The sequence below is a fragment of the Colossoma macropomum genome, unplaced genomic scaffold (assembly GCF_904425465.1).
Source record: "Colossoma macropomum unplaced genomic scaffold, Colossoma_macropomum, whole genome shotgun sequence".
Lineage (NCBI taxonomy): Eukaryota > Metazoa > Chordata > Actinopteri > Characiformes > Serrasalmidae > Colossoma > Colossoma macropomum.
In genome coordinates, this window is record NW_023494798.1 from 18,115,143 (window position 1) to 18,142,690 (window position 27,548).

The 27,548-nt window shown below is 38.3% G+C and overlaps 1 protein-coding gene across 4 annotated transcripts in view; it reads right to left on the bottom strand.

Moving 5' to 3' along the window:
* Positions 1 to 27,548, bottom strand: part of tspan9a (tetraspanin 9a) — a 245,634-nt gene that overhangs the window by 127,779 nt on the left and 90,307 nt on the right. For 3 of the 4 annotated variants that reach the window (XM_036584981.1, XM_036584983.1, XM_036584980.1), the window contains one exon: positions 13,644 to 13,726. The exons of the other annotated variant lie outside the window; for it this stretch is intronic. The gene's annotated coding sequence lies outside the window, so the exon portion shown is untranslated. The remainder of the gene's footprint in view (positions 1 to 13,643; positions 13,727 to 27,548) is intronic. 4 annotated transcript variants of the gene reach the window in all.

Sequence of the window (27,548 nt, forward strand, 5' to 3'; positions counted from 1 at the left end):
TAACATAATGTTATTCTGCTTGGGAAATATTCTTTTATCAAGTAGTCAAGTACTGTGACTTTGTCTAGTTACTATGACTACTGCCATTGTAAAATAAAATCTTTCAACAGTTTTGACACTACCGCTATTTTATGCTTGGTATTAAGAGGCAAGGAAATTCCACACAAACCTGCTACTTGTTGCCCACACTTTTGTAAATTAAATATGATATGTAAATCAGCCACATTTCTAGCCCATGTTTGGCGTGATCCTCCCACATTTTGCACGATCCTCCTTCAAATTCACATATATGAGGGCATTAACTGCTTATTTAGGCTTAAACATCAGTTTTGTTCAAGTCTTGTGGGGCCAGATGTGATCTTGTAATGAGAACACATGTATAGGGACGATCTGTTAAAACTTTTGGCCCCCTTTAAAATCTGCCCCTACATTTGTTTGTCTTCTTTTAATGTCCAAAGTTCAAACGATAACACAAGCAAAACAAGCTACCTAACGCTATCGTTAAATAGCACATCTGTTTTCCATTACAAGAGATAACATTTATTTTTACCACATTAATGTGTTCTCTGAACACACAACACACATCTACATGCTTAACTGTCATTTTTTTGTGAGGGACTTTCAGGCTTGCTAGCTTGTTACATACACAGACTAAAGACAGGCTTGGTGTCCTTTGGAAAAGTGCACCATCACCCTCCAGTTTAAGCTCTGTCTTCACAAGGTGTTGGACCACTTTAGAAATTTAATTCTCAGTTTATTACCACCCTAGTTTTATACATGACATGTGGGCAGAATGTCTTATTTGAACCTGAAAATGGGTACAAAAGGCTTGTACATCTGGCCCTGAGTGTTGATTAGTGTGCATCTGGGGGTACATGTGTAATAGGGAGAGTGAGAAAAGAGAAAATGTAAAAGACATTTGAAAAATAAATAAATAAATAAATAAAATTGGTGGCTTAAATTATTTCTGTGTAAGTGGACATGCTGGAAAAATGCTGCCAACCCTTACTTACTGATGACAAAAGCAAAATGAAACACCTAACTGTGGAAGAAAGCATCCTCAGAGGGACCACCTAGATCAGTGTGTGTGCGCCTGTGTTTAGCTATTAGTGGGAGTTCCAGATAAGTCTACTATCTCTCTTTCTTACTCACACAGATCCTAACACCCACATACTCCTGTATGTTTTAAAGCAGAGTTAATTATTAGCAGGAGAAAAATGTAACAAACTGCCAGCTGCCAACAGCAATTTCTATGTACTTTTTCTAGATCTACTGCAGGAAAAAAGCCATTGGCTGGTCCTGTGCGTGTGGAAAAGAATGAAGTAAAGAAGTATGTGTGTGAGTGTTGTCACATAAGGATGTGTGTATGTGTGTGCATGTTTGCAGGAAGGTATGAAAGACAAAGAAGGACGATTTCAGAGAAACATTCAATTGTTATAATACTTTCCTGAATTCTCCTAGACAGCACACACTGTGTGTTTTGTATGTATGTAAAAGACGGTAATTAAAATGTTCATTGTGATTTGCTGCCATATTGCCCCATTTTATCACTTGATGAAAAATTATCAAAATGTGACAAACAGAACATGAACCTTTTTCAAGGAAATAGGTAAAATTTGCAAAAAAATCTAACTATGAGACCAAAGAGCAAAAAAAAGTACAATACAAAAGTACACTGTGGCCAAGTTATTTGACCAATTTCAATTGTGTTCAATTGTGCAGATTTGTCCCAAGTGGAACTCTATTGTATAGTGGAAATTTTCAGTATAATATTAACAATATAAACTATAACATTCTAGCTTCTGTAGCTGAAACCGTTTCCTTATTAGATATGAAAACCTTCTGCTTTAGCAGTGAGTGACTAAATTTTCCAAATTTAATTAATGTAAACATGGTTTCAAGGAATCTCTAGGCACCTCACGATTCGATTCGATTACGATTCAGAGGGCTGCGATGCGATAATAAAACGATTATCGATGCATCTCGATGCATCAATTTTTTCTCTATATAGCATTTATGTTTTCTTATTGTGTGATCTCAAGTTTCGAGTTCAAGTTTCAAGTTTATTTGTCATTTGCACAACATGTCAGGACATTTATGCATTGAAATGCTTGTGGTTAGGCTCAGGTAATCACTCTACAGAGAGTAAATAAGTAAAAATAAAAATACAAGAAAAACCAACTGAAATATATTAAATATACACAAAATATACACAGAATATACACAGAATATAGAGACAATATACATTTTAAAGTGACTAAGTAACTCTGTGTTATTGTTATTTAAAGTGACTAGGTACTTTTAAACCAAAGTATTTTTCATAACGAATTTACTTCCAATATCTTTTTTAATAAAACAAATGGAAGTGATGTGGCAAGTAAACTAGAAGGCTCTCATTCAGTGCTCTTGTTTGGAGCACGAGAAGCTGCTGCTACTCATCTGTGATAAAATGCGCAGTTATGGTGAAATAAGATCCAGTGTCAGTGGATGTCCACGCAGCACATGTTACAGCTATTCTACCCGTTTTCTTTAGTGATTTTATAACTTCGGTTTTGGTCTCGTTGTAGACACGGTGGGATCGCTGTGTCAGTAAAGTATCTTTGAGACGGGTCGTGAGCAACACAGCGCGAAAGCCCTGTTTCGCAATGACTGAGAACTGCAGGTCACATAGCAGCGATGCGTTATTCGCATTTATAAGCAGCGCAGTTGGTTTCCTGGTACGTAAATCTGCCACTGTCACACACTAAAAAGTGGCGAGGCTGAAGTCAGCTTCTCTTTCGAATTCGCCCGTTCCACCTTAAATGGTGCCGCATTCAAATTCGGGGCCTCAGTTAGAATTTAAGGTGGAACGGGTGAATTCGAACAAGAAGCTGGAGAATAAGAAGCGACTTCAGCCTCGTAAAACAGTCGAACGCTGAGAGACATTTAACTGATCAACTTCTGAGGAAAAGTTTTCTGGCGGAGATGGGAGGAAAGCGGCTATAGCTAAAGCTTAAAGCAGAGCGAAGTAAATCTGTGTTTTCGTTTATATTGTTATGTCTATACTAGGACATTAACACACACCGAGACATACTGGACGTTAAATGTTGCGGCTCCAAGCTGGTCTGATTTTTGTTGAAAGGTCAAAATGTCTCTTCTTAATATTTGTGTTGTGACTCCTGACCTAACCTGGCTTTTAATGCAGAGGGAGCCGCTCGGATTTCTCGCTCATCCAGTGGCGTTTTTGTTATGTGCCGCCACAGACTGTCCGGGCGCTGCACTTCCGCACTTCCGCACTTCCAAGTTCCGCCCTTTGCGTTCCGTCAACATTACGTTATAAATTAAATATTTAAAAAAATCGATTTTGACATTTGTGAATCGATTCAGAATGGTTCATGTCCGCATCGTGATGCATCTAAGAATCGATTTTTTCCCGCACCCCTATTAGGTTGAATGGGATTTTTGTCAATGTTTTGTAAAGCTTGCTCAGAAGTTGCTCAACTGAACAGTCACTTTGAAAGAATATGGATCATGAATAGACCAATAAAAAAAAACTGCTACAGCCTAGATTTAAACAAAAAAACAAATTTGGGGCTCTACATGCAAATGCCTTTTTTCCTGTTCTTTCTCTCTTTTTCTCTTGCCAACTTTGCAACAGCTGCTGTGAAAGAAAACATTTGTTCATTGACTGATAATATATTTATCTGATTTTATTTTCCCTTATTCAATCTTAATTCTAACATTTCTCTCCTATATATTTCCTTTCTTTCTTATATGCTTTACTTTCTTTTATTGTTCTTACATTCTTTTGTCTATTGATTTTATTTTGTTTATTTAATGTTTTAAGTTATGCAAAGCCATCAGCCTTATGATACAAACGGTGCTAAATAAATAAACTTCTGTTGAGTTCAGGGACGGACTGAGGGACTAAAGTGTGTGTGAATGTACAGACTGATCTGCTCCAGTCATCTCCTCCAAAGTGAAATAGAAACAAGAAGAGGGAGAGAGGAGCTTTGGCTTTGCTGCGGTCTCAGAAAACAAACGCATTTTCCCTGGCCCATCTCTGCTGTCTCCGGACCACCATACTTCCACTACAGCTGCCGCCGGTCCAGCCTTCTACATCATCATTAGACTGATGTATCTGGCCTTACCATCATCCATAAGCAATTAAAGCGATTAAGAGTGAATTAAGAGAGAGAGCAGGGTGGCTGGGGATGGAAAAACCTATAAAGCATTGGATAAAAGCTTGACATGCTGACCGGTCTTATGAGCAATGAGTATTCATGCTTTCATCTCCGAGGCACTGATTGCATAATATGACTGCTGAAGTTCCCAGGCGATTCTCAATTGAATTTTGGGATCCGGGCTGGCTAAGCAGAGCAGGAAAAAAAAGTTCTGCTTAAATACAGTGAAAGTGAACCAAGAACAGAAGGGGTGGGGGAGTTAATTGCTAGACCTCTCAATCAATTCATTTGAAAGATTAAAGAAAAACAGCATCGCTTTCTGTAATGGCTTAATCGATCAATGATTTAAACAAATAGACTATTAACCTCTAGGTTCAGGATGAAATAAGTGGAAACGTGTTCAGCCAGCTTAGTATCGGACTTTGTCTGCTTCTTTAGTGATTCAGAGGCATGTACACACACACACACACACACACACACACACACACCTCATATACTCACTCTCTTGAGCACACGCACACACACACACACACAGAGCAGCAGTGCAGCTGCAGTAACTCTTTCAGCATTGCAGTGATCCAGCTGTTTTCTCTCAGTGAAACTATGCAAGTGCTCTGATCATACACAACTCTCTCGTTAAGATCTAAGAAAGCTCTGTTCAAGTCCACTGCATTGAAAGTGTCCTTGATGGCCTTGAAAATGTGAAAATAGTGCACTGTTAGCACCACTGGAATTCTACGCATTTCATAAGGACTGTTTATAGATCAACAAATGAGGCACAGTATTACTGCCGTTGCCTCTAATGAAGTAAAGATTATCATACAGTAGCAAACGTGTGCTACTTCTTTGATGAGCTCGAAGAGGCCAAAAACCCCAGTAGTGTCATATTTAAAAACTGCTTTCCAACAGAAAGAGTACAGTGATTTCTATTCAGCTTTTTCTACACTGCTCTGCACTAAACCCAAACAACCAGGACTTTGAACTCTGTGTAATGAATCATGCACTTGTTCATATCTTTAAATACTGATGATATCCACGATATACTGAGAAAAGCATAGAATGATGTAACTGATCATGATATTGATAAATAGCATACTGTCCCAGGTTTACAATGCAGAGAACTATTCAAAGTTATATACACAACAAGAACCAACAAAATGATCTAATGCATAGTATCTACGAAGATATGAAATCTTGCAAAGTGTAAAACAGATAAATATAGGTCTGGGGCCATATTACAGAAAGTTCCAACTTTTAGTTCTAAGTTAAGAACTGACGAGATCAAGATAAGATTTTTCGGAAATTCACATTACAGAAGCAACTGTAATGCCTGTTACCAAGCGACCAATGATAATCGAACAGCTGAAATCTAATTATCTAATTAAAATAACATAAAATATGAAAGTTAGTTAGCTAGACAGCTACTACTGTAAATATATATATATATATATATATCTCAAAAACAAAATTAAGTTTGATGAACTAGCAGTTTTAGCTCCCAACTTGGTTTCCTTATTGTTCACCCTCAATATCTTATTTGTCACGTGTTCATCAACTTTAATACACAGGTGATAAGAGGGAACAGGGGAAAACGTGTCTGCACTGCTTTGGATGTTAACCACAAAGTTAGAGAAAAAAAAAATTCACTCTCAAGTGAAACTGCTGTTTTACAACATGAATAATGCCATTATGCTAGTTATAGTGAACTTATGCTCTTTGTCACAATTGCTAAGACTAAGAACTGTTATCCAGTAATAGCTATAGCTATAGTATACCTATACTCAGTCATAACTGAAGATGTCATTGTGAGGATAAGAATTTAAAGTTAGGATGTTTCTGTAATACAGCTCCTGATCCACATAGTTCGTACAAACACAACAGTGTTCACAGGTATGGAATAATGAAGAATTTTCATAACAATATTAAATTAAAATTCAAATTGTAGAATAAAATTTCCTAAACCTAATTTGCAGTTTCAGTGTTTCCTGACTCTAGAACAATTGAATACCATCATCCCCATCACTCATCACTCTTACTGGGGACTAATATTTTGTTTGGCATGTTATCAGTATTCAAATGTGATCCTCAGCGAGTGATTTTAGCTAATGAGTTGAAGCTACAGAATTGAAATATAATCAGGTGCTTCCCATTGTGTTTGGACATAATCAAATCATGATTTGAAGATTATAGGGTCTCAGCAACTGGCAGCCGATAATCACTCACTTCCTTTCAGTATATATAAACTCAAGCCATTCCAAACCCAACAACGGCCTCAATGAAGAACAATCCATCACCTCACCACATAGTGTCTTACCCCTATGGACATCCCCTCTATCATCGCGAGCAGCTCACAGGGTGTCACACAGTGGTCCCTCTGCTGACTGCTGAGAAAGTAGCTGTAGTAAACTACAACTTAAAGCTGCCCTAAGGCTGATGTTACTGGCAGGAAAGCCAGCATACAGAGCTTAGCTGGGTCAGGCAGAGCTGGAACAGGAGTTGTTTTAAGAACTTTTACCATCACTAAAAGTACCTCTCTTTCTCTGCCAGGCTGTGGAAGCATGTTGAGATAGTAGCAAAGTTGTTGATGAAACAGCAGCAGTAGGAAGCTAATCCCAAGAAACTGTGTATTTAGCAGATTTTGGTACTGGCCACCCACTAACAGCTTGAGTCACTGAGTCTGCCCCCTTTTTCTCCAACTTCACACTCCTGAAGCTGAATATCAGGTTTTTTTAAAAACCAGTCCAGTTACTGTGGCTTCAGCAAAAACAGAAACATGAGCCAGCAGGTAATCTAGGTAGCCTGTGTTGTTTAATGGTCAGATTATGACCCCCTATGCCGTCTCGTCCATCTCGGCAGCTGCTTCGCTCCTCAAAGCAAGCAGCAGTCATTTGGCTCTCTGCCAGATTAGCATGACGTCCTCGGTGTGTATTTCGTGCTGAGCTAAGCTGCTGTGTTGACACTCACTGTCGTTGCCCACGAACAGGTGTTGGAACTCCAGAGCATAATTGGGTGTGTTCTCCTTCACTGCTTCCCCCTGAAAGCTGAGCGAGTGTTTTCTTCTGTTCCGGCATTTCCTCGCATATTATCTGCTCCTGTAGCCGTTTTACTTTGCTGTCATTGTCCTGCTGCTGGCCGTCATCATCCTTCTTGCCCCATGCTCAAGTTTTAGATAGACTTCTGGTCTGATGCTGATATGCCCTGATGAAAAGATATCCCACCCTTTGACTCTCTATCGGATGATGTGCATGGGTTCTTTGTTGTACCACACTGCTACTACTCTTTAGTTGTACTCTTTAGTTCATATGGCATTTTACAGCATATGTTGGTTCAGGAAGATAGAACAGGGCCCTGACACTCGCCAATACCCATAGGAAAGAAATATCAAAAAGAGAGCTCCTTAATATCTCTAGTTTCTCTTAGACAGCAAGATCAGATAGAACCTCAGTTGAGGCTTTTTCTTAAGTTTCCTGCTGCTCAGATATTTCTCCTGTGCACTTCACGTCTCCTCTTGAGTTTTAGTGGAGATCTAAATAATGTCAAACATTGTGTTCAGACTGCCAAGATAATATCTCTTATCTAACTGAACTCTAATCTCTCCTGTATATCATGTCTCCTTTTTGTCTAATGCTATTTTTCTTATCACCAATCACCGGTAAGTCTTCTGAACCAACAAAGGGAAACATTTCAACTATAAATTTTCCTCTGGGTAGTATCATGGTGGCATAGAGTGTCATTATCAGCAGCCAAGAAAATCATTCCATATGAAGAAAGACTTTGTCAATCATGTCTTGCCACCAACAATGCTGAGACTGCTATATTTCAGCTATAGATTGCAACAGTGATGAGATATGAATGAAACAGAATGCCTCCACACTAGATGTCTACTATCTGAACACAGCTAGACTGGGCCCGACAAAATATCAGGTTTTCTGGCCGGGTTTTGGCTGTTTTTTGCGTACGACATTGGGCTGGGGTCAGATCAGATGTGATTTTTTTTATTTATTTATGTTTTTTTTTTATTTGAAGGAATGTCATGTAAAATTCTGCAATATTTTCTCTCATGCACTCTCTGCCAAATGTCATAAATGTAAATCTCTGTCTGGGTTTCAAATTTAGCATCGGTTGGGTCTCAAACTCACATTTATAAGTCTGATCTGGGCTTCAAATTCATATCTATGCACCTTTAATCCACACGTCTTGTAACAGCTAAAAGAGAGTGCCATAGTACTGCTGGGCCTTCTAGACACTCCACAACCAAATAAACACCTGGCTGTCTTTCACACAGATGCACTCATGTATTCAGTTAATACATATGACAGCCTCATGCAACATATAACATTCCTCAACATGTAAACAAACTAAATTGAGTCAACTTGAGTCAAGCCTCTTGAGAAAGGAAAGCAGAGTCTGTACGAGTGACAAATCACAGTGGGAGCCAAAACCATGCTGCACCCAGAGTGTTTAGGCAGGCTCTTCGCATCTTCAATTCCCACTCAGTTTGTCTTGGCTGATCCATGGGGATGCAGGGAGGTAGGGATAAGAGAGAGAACGTCAGAGAGAGAGAGGGAGAGAGACAGAGAGAGGGCGGGGGAGTGTGTGAGAGGAAGAGAGAGCGAGAGAGAGAGAGACAGTGATGAGCTGCAGTTCACGCGAGGTAAAGAGGCAATGGACTGAAGTGATTTAAAATGGACTTTGGGAGCCAAGAGGCCCTGACTTCAGTCAGTCACTCGTGGCAGACTGAAAATGACAGCTTGCAGTGATTGGATATCTACTTACTCCATCAGACCTTTTCACCCCACATCAACCTCTCTCTCCTTAGCATGACTTCATTCACCCCCACGGCCCCCCACCACCTCAGAGAGCATGTATCCTTCAATCAGCCACTGCTTCTCTACCCTGCCCTCCTCCGCATTCAATCAAGGGCTGCTTCACCAATTAATTTTACATTCTACGTTGTCACCTTGAGAACATACTACACGCTAAGGCGACATGATATGGACAAATTAGTAACACTGCAATTATACTGCTACACAGAATGGGTGATATGGCAAAACAATGTCACAATATTTCAAGATATTTTCACAAAACACTGTAAGCAACACAATATTTAGGTTTTCTGAAGTTTGACAAGTCGAAACTGCAAAAAAAGCACTAGTAGTGCCACACTGAAAAACAGCACTGCACTAAACTGAATTAACCCTGCCAACACAAGCATCTCAGCAAGGGGTCTACTCCAGAAACTGGAGAGGGCCCCTTAATCTTTAAATCTGCCGCCAGAGGAGTTAAGGTGCACATCCACGCTGGCTGCAGTGAAATGTATCAGTGTGTACAATCAGGCTTTTCTGTGTGCTATTGTGTATATCTCTGTATAAAATATGCACAAGGCTTTTGTTATAACTGAATGCACTATGAGTTTCATGCAAGCTCTCTAAACACTCTGGTGCCAAGTGTTTTTTCATGGCTAAATTTCCCAAGTCATTTGTCTTACATGTGCATCTCATACTTACATCTCTGTACTTACAGAAAAAATGTATTGTGACAGAGTGACTTTATAGGGATGCTAGGATACCACTTTTTTACCTTCCTACACTGATACCTGATCCTTATGTATCAGGCTATAAAAAGCTGTGTTCTCACAAATAAAACATACTAAGTTTGAATGGCATTTGATTGTTGATTTATAATGGCTGAAGTGAATGAAATATACTTTTATTGTGCAAAGCAGAGGTGAATAATATATAGATGTACCTGTGGAGAATGCATGTAAGCATGCACCAGCTTCTCTGGCTCAGCAAAAATGGTGCTAATTGTGTTATGCTTAAATTTCTCAAATCATTTGTCTCATATATGTGTCTTGTACTTATATCTCAGAGTGTCAGACTCTACTGGAGTTCAGTACATAATTCAGCCATTCACGCAGTCAGTAAGTTTTTAGCAGATTTTTGACCTTGACGGAAGCATCAGGCCGCAAGATCACGCTGCTGTGTGATGCAGCTAACCGACAGAGGTGCACTGCAAGCAGGGATAGTTGACACACAGCAAGCAGGCTGCTATGCTAAAGGCTATCATTACCACAGGATACAGGCTCCTTCCACATGTCTCTCTAACGTTTGCTCAATCAATAACAACCTGGACTAACATTAACTCAAGACTCTAACTGACAACACCGAGGGAGAGGATGGATTACTGAAAGAAGGCTGATTCAGCCATTCAGGTAACATAAGTGCTTTGGTGAAACTAATACCTTAGGAACAGTGGTCACCAACTATTGGAGATATTTTTTCCAGCAGAGTTTAGTTTCAACCTGCATCTAATCTGCTGTCCATCCTCATACTGACATTAATTCATCTGATACAGCCAATAGAAGTTAGTTCTCTTGAGCAGGTGTGGCAGATTGTGGTTCAAACTACAGTCCACAGGAAGGTCAAACTCCCAGACCAGGGTTGGTGACCACTGCCTTAGAAAGAATTCCAACTGGTAAATCACCCACTACTATTTCCTCCCTTCAATACACAGACATTACAGATTTCAAGCGTTTTTACTACTGCTCATCAACACACACTGCCAACATGTTGTGAAGTTCCATCTACTGGTGTGAGTACATGCTTTAGTAGTGTGCACACAGTAGTGAATGTCACAAATTGCTTTGTAGTACCTCTGTCTCCATTGTCGATACCCATACTGTCCACCCCTATTGCTACATATTGCAACTGTGATGCACCTAGCGTGCACAGTTAAAGACATAGTCATGTGACACAGTTAAAGACTGACATGCATTTTGTTCAGCCAAAAAAATTTACTTGTCTTAAATCACTCATCTGGTGCAGTGATTGGTCTACAGAACAGAAGAACAAACACTGTGATTGGTAAGAAGACTTGTACCTTGCAGCTTCTGCAATATCAGTATTGCAAAGACAATTATCCACAAATTAATGGGAGAGATATTGTGCAGTCAGCACTCCATGGAGGAAACTGTAAGCATGATAGGACCTTATGGGTCATCTATGGGTCATTTTCTTTAGGTGAATCCTCGATAAATATTAAATGAGAAAATCACAATTAAAAGAACAATCTAGTCAAAGACATGGCTTAGTCTGTGCATCTGTGAGTCCAATTTTCTGCCTATTTTCTGCCCAGATTAACTATGGCCTCCCACATAGCTGGATTCTCTTCAGCCCTCATATAGGCTTTTCAACATCAGAAACATTATGGGACATTGGGAAATGTCATTAAACTCCATATATGAAGAAAAAAAAATGCAAGCAGCAGTAGCAGAATCAGGGCAGGGGGGAAGGAGCCTGCAGTGCCTTTCAGAAACCTCCATCTCATACTAGTGCACACATAGCCTCCCGGAAGATCACGCAACTGGCCTGAGGCGCATCATTTATTTAGTATCTCTGCTTTCCTCCGACGAGCTGAGGCCCACTTGACAAACACCACACAATTAACATGCAGATAGGATGCAGTGTTTTCCATCTCAGAGTACTTGGCTCAGGGATTTATGTAATAAAAACTGTAGGCATTTCTAACAGGAGAGCACAGAGCCTCAAGAGGCTCAATCACCTCGAACAGCACTTCAAAGGAGCAGCCAGAGAATACCTGGGTCTGGAGAGGAGGCAACCCCTCCTTGCTGCTCACCATTTATGAACAACAAGCTGTAAAACTGAAGAGCTGCCACTGGCCTTATTACAGCACAAAATAAAGGAACATCTGCTTCCATCACAAAACAAACATCTGCACACAATTAACCCAAGAAATGATATGTGTTTCTGACCATTAGTGGTGTAAAAACGCATCTCTCTGAAGGTGTGTGATTAAACTGCATTGGTTTGGGAATGTTAGAATCGATTATAATCAAATATAATAATATGAAATAGAGGACGCACTCATTTTTAGCCAAAACAAACTCTCTGCCTATTGTCCTACACTAAGAAAATAAGAAGCTTAGTTAAGCTGTTACTTAACCTTCTCATGAACAGTTGATTTGAGAAGAACAGAACAATTGTGTCTGGTTTACGGGTGCTGTATATATGTAACTAAAAAAGGTGTAATCAGGTAAAAATAATTGTGCCTCACGATAAATAAAAATAACATTTTGATATAAAAACCAACTTTCTTCATATGTGGACATCATGCAACACCTCAGCAATAATCTGTCTAATATATATCTAATATATAGATCTGAATCTAACACTATATATATATATATATATATATATATATATATATATACATACATACATACACACATACATACATACATACATACATACACACATAATTTTATTTCCCTTTTACTGCCTGAACAGAACATATATGAGCAAAAAAGTATTATATATGGTCATACGCAAAAATTATGTCAAATTACGTTATTGATCTGCTAAGTGAAGTACACATCCTCTACAGAGAACACACTTCGCACATTTTAATGCACAACTACTGTTTAATTGCTGAAGGTAACATATTGGAAAAAATATGGAAAAAACATAAAATGTGACTTGTGCAAAGCTTATGGCACATTTTATGTTTTATATTTCCCCTATGTTAAATTCAGTAAAAAAAAAAAAAACAGAAAATGCCATTTTTAAGTTTGTTAACTTATTTTAACAAAACATGTAATTTGGTTTCTATGAGGAAAATTTGAAAGGTATTAGAATGTTTGCATATGACTGTATACAAAGGAGGTAGCAGAAAGTAGGACAGGGAGAAGGGCCATGATGCTTCAAAACACAGTCTTTTATGAATCATATTAACTGTTTCACTACCTTAATACACAATGACAGGAAAAACGTTCAATCTACAGAATTCCCATTTAAATTTTTAAGTGATCATGAAAAAAGTGTTTTTGAGCTGTCCTGAGTAAAAAAGAAATCTTTAGAAATCTGTTTTTTCTTTAAAAAATTCTACATAAAAAAGTGTTCATTTAAGTACTGCACTGTTTTATATTTCTAAACTTTTCCTTTTCTGTGTATAAAACACTAGATTTTGGAGTTCTTCTTCTTATTAGTATTATTGTTAACCAAATCAAATTACTGTGAGATCAGAGATGATGTGATTAAGCAAACACAGACTGACAGACAGACTGGGTGACAGTTGGACGGAGCGTGAGCAGATCTGCCTTGATGACAGGGAGATGGAGAGAGTGACGGAGCAGGCCTGGGGAGCAGGAGCGATGAGAGAGTGATAAAAGATCAGACTGCCTCACAGCAGTGGCAAAAATGAAAGCCAGCAAATGCAGGCAGATTTATCCATCTCGAGCTCACCTCATCAATTCGCCTGACTTCACGTCTCTGCTCAGCGGGAGAGCGGGGGGGGTGGGGGGTTTGGGTGAGGAAGAGGCAACTTCAGGTCTGCAGAGAGAGCGCGTTGCACCATGGTCTGGCAGAAGCAGTTCATGCAGGGCTAAATCCCCACTAATCTGCCCATTAATGATGATAAAATTGTACCCCCCCCCCAACCAAGCACACAATTCTGATTTACCTTCAGTTCACGCTAATGGGCCTGTAGCCAAGGATAGAGCTCTTCTTCCGATTCCGGCTCCTAAATTCACTCAGCTTCGTTTTCTAAAAAAAGCAAAGAAGAAAAAAAAATCAATGAGTGCCTTAAAGTAATGACTTTTAATTGTTTCCGTTCTCCTTGACTGGCAATTTTGTGCACAGGTAGAACTGAAAGCCTCCCGCTTTGCATCCATATCCCTCTTGTTTTGTGCGTATGTGTGTGTGCATACATCCTAGCTTCTGAGTCACAATCGGATGTTTGTTCCTCTGCTCCTTTGTAAACGTCAGAAATGCTATCAGCTCATCCGCCATGCATGAGGACAGTTTGTGTGGGACGGGTGCGAATGAAACACTAGCCAGGAAATGGATCAAACACACATTCATACAAAAGGGGCCTATTTCTCATTACTGAGGCAAGAGCATGATTTTATGCGACATGCAGCCAATCTCCACTTCTCTGAGGGACCACCTGAGAAAAACGCAAGAACTACAGCGTGACTCGGCCTGTAACACATCCATTCATAGACAAATCTAAGATAATACCATTCTATCATAACGGCACGTAATGAAATACGACCTTCACTCCAGAGGTGGAGCTGGTGGTGGTGGGGGGGGTGCGTGTGACCCAGGTGTGGCTTATCAGGGTGGCCCACAGACTATATTCTATACTCTGTATTCTGCATTTCCAGTGGGATGCTGTGTTTTCAAATGGTATCAAACCTGTAGTGGAGACTACTGACCACTAAGCACTGTACCATCTCCTGATACATGAACAATGATTGTAAATCTCTTGTCTCTTGTTCCTCATAGAAACCATGAAATACTTTCACAAAGCTGACTTCTTTCCACATTGTTGACCTGCTGCTGCTCAAAGTGTTTGAATGTGTCTGTGCTGACCAGGACAGGACAGCAAAGAAAACAAATAGCTGTTTTAATCATTTTCTCTTCATTCAAATAATGTATTATGCCTAGATTTTGACTTTGACAACTATTTAATCTATAAACTATTTAAAGTTTTGGGTTTTTTTCCAGCCTAAATTTAGGCTTTTTTCATCTTTCATCAGAAAACCTGTAAGAATGTGCCATTTATAACCATTTTTGGCCAAAATGGTTTGGTGGCCTATAAAATATCTGCATTTTATTCATTTTACTGAATTTGCAACCCTACAACAGCAAATGTTTAACAGTTATTTCTCCATATTGGATCTAGTTCCAAATTCTACATCTTACGAATGTTTTTGCATCAGTAGATATGGACATGCAAAAAAATTGGATATCGGCATTGGCTCACAATTCCCATGCCAGTAATTCCCTATAAAGGAAATATATAAAATATTTTTTAAAGATTTCTGACAGGGGTTAATGTAACTAGAGAGATATAAGTGACACAATTCATGGCTCAAGAGAAATTGTTGTAAATCAGAGCACTTACGGAGGAAAACTGAACTGCAGGTACATTGTGATATTCTCAAAGAGCAGATCTCCACCCACAACAATGCGAGGAAAATATCCAGACAGTCAAACTTATCTAGTGTAATTAATAAACACAATGATAATGCAAAAGTCCTTTTTTCACCATAGATTGAGTAATTAACTCTAACCTGACTGCTAGTGTGGAGGATGGTGCTTTATTGTCTAAAATCTGCTAAGAGTTTGCAATTCATTTTCAAAATAAAATAGACTTGATAAGGCAGAGCGTTGCTCAGCCTGCTGAAACAAGTTCCTATATCCTTCCTGATAAGCCACCTATATCAGTGATGACATCTTTCTCTTATCAATCATGAGGAGATTACAAATGTTAGACAAATCAAGTTCATCTACATGTGATCTTGACCCTGTTCCTACTTCATTCCTAAAAATGGTTTTTGATTGTGTTCAAAATGATGTCTTAACTATTGTAAACTGTTCTCTGTCAACAGCTATTTTTCCAGATGCTTTTAAAACTGCCCTTTTGAAGCCCTACTGAACAAGAATAGCATGAATCTTCTGTACAAAATAACTTCAGACCCATTTCTAATTTCTTTTTTAATTTTTTAAATAAAGTCTTAGAAAAAGTTACTTTCAGACAAGTAAATGTGCACACAATATAAAACAAGTTATATGATAAGTTCCAATGAGGTTTTCATTCTAACTACAGTACTGAGACAGCATTGGTTCATGTTGTGAATGAGATGAATTACTGCTGATGCAAAAAATCCTTCTATTTTGGTCTTACTGGATCTTAGTGCAGCTTTTGATACCATTGATCACGAGATTCTAATACACCACCCTGAATTTTGGGTAGGTCTCTCAGGTACAGCTTTAGAATGATTTAAATCATATAGCATAGACAATTCTTGGTTCCACTGGAAAATCCTTGATCAAAGACGTTTAACATTTTTGTGGAGTCCTACAGGGTTCAGTTTTAGGGCCCTTGCTCTTCTCTTTGTACATGGAACCTCTAGGTGATGTCATTAAGAAACACATTTTCATAGCTATGCTGATGTAGCAGTTATACACAAGTTGTAACTTATCTACAAATTGTACAAAATGCAGCAGCATTGATCCTAACAAAAACAAAAAAAGATCATATCACTCCCATTTTAAAAGAACTGCACTGGCTACCTGTAGCTTTCAGGATAGATTTTAAATTTCTGCTCCTAGTTTTTAAGTCTCTAAATGGCCTAGCACCTGTTTACCTCATAGCATGTCTATGTTTCAGCACTTGATCTTAGATCTGGAGATACTGGTCAATTGGACCTTCGATCAGACAGTCAAGCTCAGTTCACACGTTTAAGAAACATTCGAATACATCTCTTTAAAACATAGCATTTAATTACAATTCTACATCTCATTTCTTTTTAACTTAATCCGTAATATCCTTGTCTATTACTGTAAAACAATGTCATCTGTCTGTAAAGCAGTTTGAGCTGATGTGACGAGTAACGAGGAAACCAGGCTGTCGTAACATTTAAACAAACCAGCAAGAAATGATTAAACACATATAGCAGTGTTGAAAGGATAAACAAGAGAGAGCTCCCTTTAACTCAACTTTAGTCTTACTTTTTTCCCTCTTTTATTCAACCAGTAACTTCAGCTTCAAACTCCAATGACCAAAAGAAAAGTGATTATCAAAATCAGGGTCTGAGGGTTTTGACATGAGAAAATGACTGCAAATAAAGTAACATACATGAGAAGGAGGAGGAGAACAGCTCAGAGGAAACAGACACTGAAAACAAAGTGAGACAGCAGGATGGTAGGCAATGACGAGAGAGATGGAAATTACAATTAAATCAGTTGCCACAAATATCTGTGCAGTAAAAATATTTTAAGCTTTGTTTTCAGTCAGAGAAACAAGTTTTGTTGGCTGGTTTGTGCACACTGCTCCTCACTTTTTATGTGACTTGGGCTCAATTAATAGTGAATCAATTTGAAGTGAGAAGTTTTCACCTTGCCTTGTATTTTTAGCCTCCAGAAAACAGTTCTCTTCAGGTCACCAACCTCTTCTAACGTAGTTAATGCATGCATTTTGTTATTCAGTCAAAGTATAGAGCAGAAACTAGAAACCTGTTGTTTTATTATCAGCTGTTAATCAGGCATCATAATGACCACTACCATGTTTTTTCCCTCTTGAGTAAGAGCACAGCACTGCCGCTGTCTCACTCCATTTACCCAGATTTGCCATTACACTGCATGGGGGGCAGTGTAGCCATTTAAATGGATCTTATTACAATTAGAGAGCAATTAAAGCATGAGATACTAATGAAAGCCTTACACCAATAACATGCTTAAGTAATGAAATCTGCTGCACAGTAAATGCTGCAGCAGTGAAATGAATGGAAGATGGCCCAAAGCAGCGCTGCTGAAGTGAGTGGGCAGACACGGTTAAAGTGTGAGTGATGTAGTTGCTGAAACTGAATGGATTGGACTTCTACACTCTTTTCTCGCTCTCAGTCACAGCATGGCCAGGTCAATACGGAGCAAAGAGAATAAAAATGAAAATGGGATTGGAGGGTTGCAGAATGGGATACAGCCAGCTAAGAGGTGACTCAAGCTCAAGCACACATACATTTGCTTGAACACAATGCGCACAGATCTAGACAAACAAGCAGCCCAGCAAAAATAATTACACTCTAAAAAAAAAGGTGCCACGAAGGTTTATTTGGAGAGATGCCTCAGAAGAACCACTTTTGGTTCCCAAAACAACCAAACTGACAGTTCTTTAAAATTCAAGAGATGTTTCTTTGAAAAAAAAAAAACACTCAGATGGCTCTTTCTGGAACCAAAAACGGTTCTTCAATGCCACAGCTCCAAACCACCTTTCTGGCACTTTTCTTTTGGTTTTGTGAAACAATTGAAGAAGTAATAAGGTTGGTTTCCAACTGAAAAAATGTTGCATGACAGCAGTACGTCATACATTATGTCATGCAGAAACTAAATAAATGTTTTTTATTCTATTACATCCAGTATAAATCAAACATGTAGGTGAGATGAGGACAATACAATGTAAAAGTCAGACACTACCTTCAATTTATTAAAGTTACAGTCGAAACGGTCATCCAACTTATTCATTTTTATAAATCAGAAAGAAATGCGGAAAATATGTATTTAACAGGAAATTACACTCAACTCAACAACTAAATACAACTGCAATGCAGTATTTAGTGTAACCATTTGTCTGTATAACAGCTGATATTTCTTTTTTGTTGAGGGGGGGCATTTTATCAACATCTTCAAAGTTTAGTGTTAGAAGCTGGTTAATTTTCTGCTTCTCACAGTCCAAGTAACCCCAAACACATTCAATAACGCTGAGGTCTAGACTCCGGAGTGGTCAGTCCATTGTTCTGAGAACACCAGCAGCTTCTTTGCTTGATTTGCAAATATTTTGCTTTTGGTTTATTTCCTTTTCTCAGTAACAGCTTCTTAACAGCTACACATTCTTTCAGACTCATAGTGTCAAGTTGTCCTCTCACAGTGTAAGGATGGACAGAAACACCTGTGGATTTTTCAGATCTATAGCAAGAGTGGAGCTTGATGTTCTCCTCTCTCTCAAAGATGAAAACTTTTAACTGTTTACCTGATGATGACAGTTTTGGTGGTTAAACAGGTGTTGCACAGGTGTGGGAGTCACATTTCTCTATATCTTTTAATCATTTTAAACTTCAGTGTTGGAAACTTAGTTTTTTCCCCCCACACACATTTTCCTTTGCCTTTCCCCTTCCTCATGTAAGTGGATTATTTTTATCTAGTTTCCTCAAAAATATCTCCTGAAAAATAGCAATAACTTGTATTTAATGGCCGTGTTGACTGAAAATAAACTGTACTCAAACTGAAAACTCAACTTCAAAAATCTGAAATTCAAACTGAAAATGCTGAAAAGGGTGGTCTCTGACTTTTGCACAGAACTGTATGTCAGTATCTGAATTTGTATGCTATATGCTGTGAACTGAAAATGCTTCTGGAACAAAATGAACAAGTGAGGTACTTTATATAGCCACAGCACAACGACTATTAAAGGATCAGATATTGTGGGGGAAAAATGCCACTTCAGCGCTTATGGTCTGGTGACAGTTTTAAAAAAATAAATTAATAGTCAAGCAGGCCAAGGATCACTTAATGGAAAGCTATTAGTAGCGTGTCTGGGCTAAATGAAACACGAAAAATTAATTTCAATCATTTTTTAAAAACTACAGCCTTTTTAAACCTCTTGTCAAGCTAGCAATGCGACTGTTGCCCATTTTATGTCTGATTGCTCTTGCCTGCTGGGGTTCACTGGGGTTCTTAAAAGTATTAAAACCTGAACATGTGCATTTCCGTTACAAGATTACCTCTGGCCCTGCAAATCTAAGATAGTTTTTGGATCCATAGCAGATATTTAAGTTTTCAGTATCACTGAAGGAAAAGAAAAAGTGGCACCGTGCCATTTCTACCTCCTAGTCAGCATTTCTGGTTTAGTGTAAAAACAATTAAAATGACACCCTGAAATTTGGGATAAGTACCTGAGTGCTACACATTCCTGCCCTGACTATGATATTGTCTTATTCTCAGATCCAGTCTTTAAGAACAAGTAGGATTTACTGCTGTTTGTCCACCCTTTTTCTGGCATTTATTGTGGAAGTTACTAATTAATTTCTCCACTAAATTACAATCCACCACTCAATTCTATAGTGAAATTACAGCACCCTTTACAGAGTTCAAAATCTAGTACAAGGACAACATGCCCAGTGTAAATATGTTTCTCAGTCCTAGAAGTCCTCACGAGTCTGCCTATGCAAAGCATTGACGATAGCACCAAATACCCTTCAATTATTCTCCAGCATATTTAAAACTGTGACACACTGAAAACGGACTGTTCATGCTGAACTGTCCAAGATAAGCCTATACTTGGGCCTTGTTCCCCAGCCATTAAGAAGCAGAGAGATTAGAAGTAATCATTATATTGACCCAGAGATAATTAAGACTAATTAAGATTACAATCAATATCATGACGAAATAGTAACATTTTCCCTTTGATTTTACACTTTAAATACACATGCTTAGGACTATATTCTTGCCCTAAAATGAAATAATCCTGCGGCACTATTCTAAAAGGTTCATAACAGAACGTGCAACAAAGCACTGTTTATGACTACTGAAGCAGTGTAAACATGAAGTGATAGATAGCACAGACTGCTGGGGCCTCCTACACTTAGACAAGGCATGCAGAATGAAGTGTTTGGTCTATGCCTATTTTTATTTGCTGGAAAGGTCTAAGCCTTATCTGTCAAATTTCTTTTATACAAATGTCTAAGTCTGACAACTAGCCATAGCTTGGGAAAAATATATATATTTTTACAGTTTCCTAGAATGTTTTAAAGACTTTAGTGTAAGTATGAACTGTCACAAAAATAACATCTCATAGGCTTTCACAGAGCATAGAATAGCATCTGGTTTTGGGTTCGAAGTGATCTTGTTCACTTGTAACCATGGTTTTAGATTCCTGTGTGCATCACAAATGTGTACTTTAACAGAGGCGAGAACAGTGTATACATATTAAATATGTATTAGTACATTAGGTGTTACAATACATGAAATTTGCAAGAAGTTGTTTGTACGTCTAAGCCACAGGCCATTCAATAATCATCTTGTTTTAAACAGGATTTTTAAAAAAAAATATGAAATAAGTAGAGAACTGCTAATTTTAGCAGAGTAAAATTTAATGAAGGGTATCTCTACTTTCATTCAGGTACAGAAGTATACATACATCTCTCTCTGTGTCTCTTTCTCTCTCTCATATATATATATATATATATATATATATATATATATATATATATATGATGTCTGCAACATGTTCCAAAAAAGTTGGGACAGGGCCATGTCACCTTTCCTTTTATCATCGGTCAGAAAGTTAAATTTTTCTTGCTTTTCTTCTTGCTTGATAACACTTCAGCTGCTCAGCAGTCTGGGGTCTCTGATTACACATATTGCGCTTCATCATGCATCACACATTTTCAATGGGAGTCAGGTCTGGACTGCAGGCAGACAGTCTAGCACTTGTATTGTCTTACTATCAAGCCACTCTGTTGTAACATATGCAAAATGGGGCTTAGTAAACAGCGATGTCCCTGAAAAACATGTTGTCTAAATGGCAGCATATGTTGCTCCAACATCCGTATGTACCCCTCAGCATTAATGCTGATTTCACAGATGTGCAAGTTACCCATTCCACTGGCACTAACATACCCCCATATCATGACAGATGCTGGCTTTTGAACTTTGCGCAGGTAACAATCCAGATACTCTTCTTCCTTTTTAGCTTGGAGAACACAATGTCCATTATTTCCAAAAAAATAATCTCAATAGTGGATTCATCAACCACAGCACGTTTTCATTATGCATCAGTTCATCTCAGATGAGTTTAAGCCCAGAGAGTTTACTGCATGTTGTTGATATATGGCTTCTACTTTGTGTAGTAGATTCTTAACTTGCATTTGCAGAGGTAGCAACAAACTCAAAATTCAAAGGAACAGTATGGTTGTTGCTTTTCTATAGTTCTCTAGTTGGTCTACAATTGTCTGCTTTTCTTTAGCATGAAATGTTGCAAACAGTTCAATTCACTTTGCTAACACAGGGTGACATCACATTTCATACAGTATATACAAAGAGTTACTTTATATTGTTCAATGATACACAAACAGGCTAATGAGTGAGTGGGATGTGTGATTCAAATCTTGTGTTATTGTTATATGTACTATTTACTTTTCTAAGTTAATATTATGCATAGGCTTTGTGGAAACATTGCTCCCAGATCTTTGTATGAGTACTACATGTTTAATGCCATGCCTGCTTATGAATATCATTTAAAAGCATCATATTAGCACTTCAGACCATAACAAATCTTGAAAATTGTAAATTGTAAAAACCCAGTTTGAACTTTAAAATGTCCTTTTTGTACAGCGAGTATTTTAAGACAACTTGATACAACAATGTATAGAACACACTGAAGCTGAAATGTGATGTATTACTTTGAGCTGCCAAAATACGAAAGAAATAGTTTTTGGTGAAATGTTGGAATATTCTTCAATGGTTAAAAAATGGCATTCATCAGCTACAATACAATGATACCAGCTAAGAAAGATCTAGAATTAACCATATTTTACATTGTCCTCTAATATTTAATATTAGTACATCAAGTTTATAAACTGTCATTCTGCTATTGTCTGTAGAACTCTTGCTCGCTGGTGACCAATCATAGAGGGTCATAGAGGCTCTCAGTACAGAAACAAGAAAATCATTTTTGAGTTTATGGCATGCAGAAGGAGTTGTTCAAAGTCATATGGAATGGCATTTTAAAACCAGTCCAGCCTCACACAGAACTCCCCCCATACACACCCACACACACTAAACAGAAATTCTCAATTTTATGAGTATTATATAGATGTCAAGGCCATTGTGTGGTTGATTTACAGTGGGGCCCATGGCTGTACTGTAATATATCTGGGAGGTGCAACGCTTTACATTTTGATGAACACACTGGTGTGTGAGACTAGATAAATTTTGAGGGGTTTGGTAGCGTGGAGCGTGGGGTAGGGGGTTGCCGTGTGTTGCATGTGGACTGAGGTTAGGCCACCGATGCAAAACCATTAGTTATAAAATATAGCAACATTTATCAGCACACAGCCAGACAGCGCACACATGCTCACGTGCCCTAAAGGTGAAAAGAAAGGACATCCTTTTAAATTATTTAGGCCCTGAGGTTAAAGAAGCTGTTAAAGAAGGAAGAGCTACAGAAACTGAGTAGGGAGGAATGTGTGGACATAACTGTAAAATCTGTGCTCAAGCCCAGCTTTGCTTTCAGTTCAATCATGAGTTGGTGTGCCACATTGCTGAAGTTCAATAATTGTATTTTCCCAAAACTGTTCTTTTCAGTTTAAAGGAGTGTGCATTCAGAGACTAAGGCTCGACAACAGCAAGTAGAAAAGAAAATTAGGGTTTGACAATTGTATATTTCAAATAGCGATGCATCAATCAGACACACTGGATCTGTATGGGCCCTGATAATGACCTTCTAACATATCAGCCAGATGTGACATTACAACCCCATTTACAAAAAAAATTGGATGCTGTGCAAAATGGAAATAAAAACAGAATGCAACAACGTGCACATCATTTAAACCCTATATTTAATTGAAAATAGTACAAAGACAATATATCACATATTGAAACTGAGAAATTTTATTGCTTTTGAAAAATATATGCCCATTTAGAATTTTATGTCATCAACATATTTCAAAAAAGTTGGTAGAGGGGCAACAAAAGACGAGTAAAGTTGTGTAATGGTAAAAAACACCTGGTGGAACATCACAACTAATTAGGTTAACTGGCAACAGGTCAGTAACATGACTGGGTATAAAAAAAAAATCCTGGAGAGGCTGAGTCTTTTAGAAGTAAAGATAGAGAGGAATTAACCCCTCTTTGAAAGACTGCATGGGCAAAAGTGCAACAATTCAAGAATAAAGGGTCAACATGAAATAGCAAAGAACTTGAGGAATTGATTTTTGGTACATAAAAGAATCAGAGAATCTGGAGAAATATCTGTATGCAAGCGTTGCCGAAAACCAATATTGGATGGCTATGATCTTCATGCCCTCAGGCAGCACTGCATTAAAAAAATGATTCTGTAGTGGAAATCACTCAGGAACACTTCTGAAAACCACTGTCTGTAAACACAGTTTGTCGCTGCATCCACAAATGCAAGTTTAAACTCCACAATACAAAGAAGAAATCATATATAAACAGGATCCAGAAACACTGCCGCTGCATGCTCTGGGCCCAAGTTTATCTAAGATGGACTGAGGCGAAGTGGATAAGTGTCCTGTGTTCCGGCAGACCAAAATTTCCAATACTTTTTGGAACTCATGGATGCCGCATCCTCCCGGCTGACGAGGAGAGGGACCATCCAGCTTGTTATCAGCATGCAGTTCAAAAGGCAGCATCCCTAATGGTATGGGAGTGCATTAGTGCAGATGGCATTGGTGACTTGCACATCTGTTAAGAATATACAGGTTCTACAGCAACACATGCTGCCATCCAGACAACATCTTTTTCAGGGAAGGTCTTGCTAATTTCAGCAAGACAATCCCAAACCACATTCTGCACATATTACAACAGCTTGGCTCCATAGTAAAAACAGTCAGAATGATAAACTGGCCTGCTTGCAATTCAGACCAGTCACTCACTGAAAACATTCGGTGCATTTTCAAAAGAAAAATATGACAAAGGAGACCCCAACTGTTGAGCAGCTGCAAGAACGGAAAAGTATTTCACTTTCAAAACTACAGCAATTGGTTTTCTCAGTTCTCAAACACTTAGTGTGTTGTCAAAAGAAGAGGTGATGCAACACCATGGTAAACATGCCCCCGTCCCAACTTTTTTGAAAAATATTGCTGGCATCAAATTCAAAATGGGCAGTTATTTTTCAAAAAACACAATCTCAGTTTCAACATTTACTATAGTGTACCATTTTCAATTAAATCTAGGGTTTAAATGATTTGCACATCATTGCATTCTGTTTTCATTTGCTTTTTGCACAGCATACCAACTTTTTTGGAAACTGGGTTGTAGAACTGCAAGAGTACAATTTTATAAATTATTATAAAAAGTGCTATTTTTTCTGGGTTCAATGACAATATGATTTAAAATTTGCACTGTACGAAGAATTGGTTCAATGCTAATTGTCTGACTGACTCCACTATAGTAAATTAGCCTCTACTGTGTATTTACCTTCATGTACTGAGCTACACAAAACGGCCATGTTGAAATGGACAGCTAAAGAGAGAAAAGCTGGATCGATGCATCCGTGCTCCAAAGGCAAGAAACAAGGAGAAACAGCCTTCAGGCACAGCACTATAATGCAAACCTTTCACTACTTCACCCCTCCCCCAACACCTTCAGCCATCTCTAGTCCGATTAAAGAGGAAATCCTCCTCAGCAGCCGCAGATGCTAAAGACATTTCAACTTTAATGTCATAACAGTTAATCCTCTTTTCCTGTCAGATCAGCATCAGACAAAAGCATACCATCACAGACTAGCACACCACACTCTATCCCATCCCTCCTCCATTTCCTTTCTTCTGACCCCTTCCAACTTCCCTGAATCTATTCCAAATGCTTTATCTGTTTGAGTTTCTCTGCACTTCCTTCTTCTTCCTTCCTTTTCCTTTTTACATCGCTCTTACTCTTTTAAGAATAACAGGTACCAAAAAGGGTTCTGCACAATGCCTTATCATCATCATCATCACCTCCACATAATGTAAAGATTCTAGGAAGAACTATGGTAACAATTTATAATAACAAGTCTATAAACAGCAACTGAATAATTATCTATATAATTGTATAATTTTAACTTGTGCATTAATAAGTGCTACTATTTTAATCACTAAATATTTACTTAGTGGCATATAAATAATCAATTTTACAATAGCAATAACTAATTTTACGATAAAGCTTTGTAAAGTTTTTTTCATAAAACATTACCGTGTATTACAGTGTTAATAATTATTAATTAGAATGAATGATTATGTTTTCAAAAGTATATATTCACCACTTAATCATTAAGAAAATGTTTATGCATCACAAAGTAGCAAGAAAGCAAATTCCTACTTAATCATTTGGAACCAGATGTAAGAAATGCATTCATGATTTTAATGTTTTTATGCAAATAAGTAAATGTTCAAAAAGCATTATATTGAAACCCTTATTTAAACTTTTTTTTAAACACCGAGAATGTGGGAAAAAGATACACCCCCCCCCCAAAAAAAAACAGAAAAACCCCCAAAAACTATATGGCCAAAAGTATGTGGACCTCTGACCATCACACCTAGGTGGTTGGACATACCATGGGCATTAATACAGGCTGTTATAGTTTTTATTCCAAGTAATTTGGACCGTAACGACAAAAATAGAATTAAATATTTTTGCATGACAATGAGGATATGGTTCAACATACTGTGTATCATGAAATTATGTTCAAAAACCATGATGATACACAGTATTTTTACCATATCGCCCACCCTTAGTTCAAGGTCTAGCTTTCTGAAGTTTTGACCTGCCTGTATGCATTTAATCAACTTTCTAACCTCTTCCTTTTTACATCTCATCCACCAGGTCTCTCTCTTCATCTACACTCTCCTTTTCTTTTAGCACCTCGCCATCTCTACTGATCTAGTCATTCATCTCTTTTACTCTTTCAGCCGGTCCTCAGGCTTTTTCCCCTTTAACTCTCTCTCCCAGCAGCAATACAAGGTCCCCTATCACACAAACCCCTCATGCAGCTCTAGTCTTTACATTAAAAGCTATAAAGCCTGGCAGGCTGTGACATTTTCTGGCTTACACCACTGCTCCGCTGATAGAGAGCTGAAATGAACCTGCTGCTTGCTGAGACTCAGGTCTGAGGTCATTCCTGATTATATATGACCCCAGCATCAGAGGCCTCTATCTCAAAACAGCCTAAAGCCTGGACAATATATATTAATGAAAAAAGAGATGGGCGTGGTTATTAAATAAATTAAAAATACTTTCTTGTTGGGACATTTGAATACCATTCATTTAAAAATGTAAATATTCAAATTGCCAAAATTGTTAAAGTCCAAGACTAATAAGAACTCACTTCGAGAAAAAGAAAAAGAAAAAAACTTATGGAGTAATTACATGCTGACAGCTTCACGTTACGGCTTGCTAACTGCATAATTCCTGAATAAAAATAAAAGCCTTCAAATGGCAGAAACAAGACAAAAGCCAGGGCCTGCTGTACAGCTGATGAGTACACAATGTCCCAGTGTGTCTGGTGTTAAATCTCTGATCGGCTGTGCTCTAATACTGCATGTATGACAGCACAGACAGCAGCGGGCAGAGGAAACGGTCTGTTCCTGAATGCTAATGCCCACTGGTGTTCTGGTCTGGTGCTTTAGCAGAGGGCACCTCCACTCTCAAACACCACCAGACTTCTTTCCCTTCTGAACCATTTACTTAAATCTCAACTCTCTCTGCTACCTTTACACCACAAAACATTTGCCTTCTCTCACATTAGCTTTCTCTCTCTCTCTCTCTCTCTCTCTCTCTCTCTCTCTCTCTCTCTCTCATCTGGTTGTCGAACACTCGATATCTCTACTGAAAAAGCAACAGGGTCTGTCTCTCTCTACTTCTCTGCCTTTTTTCCCGTCTTTTCTTCTGTCAAACTTACTTAAACTCGTCTGCAACTGCAGTGACACGAGTAAAATCACAAACAGAATGTGCACGAGGCTACAGACTGCACAATGAGGAGTGGAGACGAGAAGACGTCTAAAAAGACAAATGACAGGCTATGGCTTAAAGGTGGAGACAGCACTTTTCAGAATCAACCCCCAGCCTCTGACTCGGGATGCAAAGG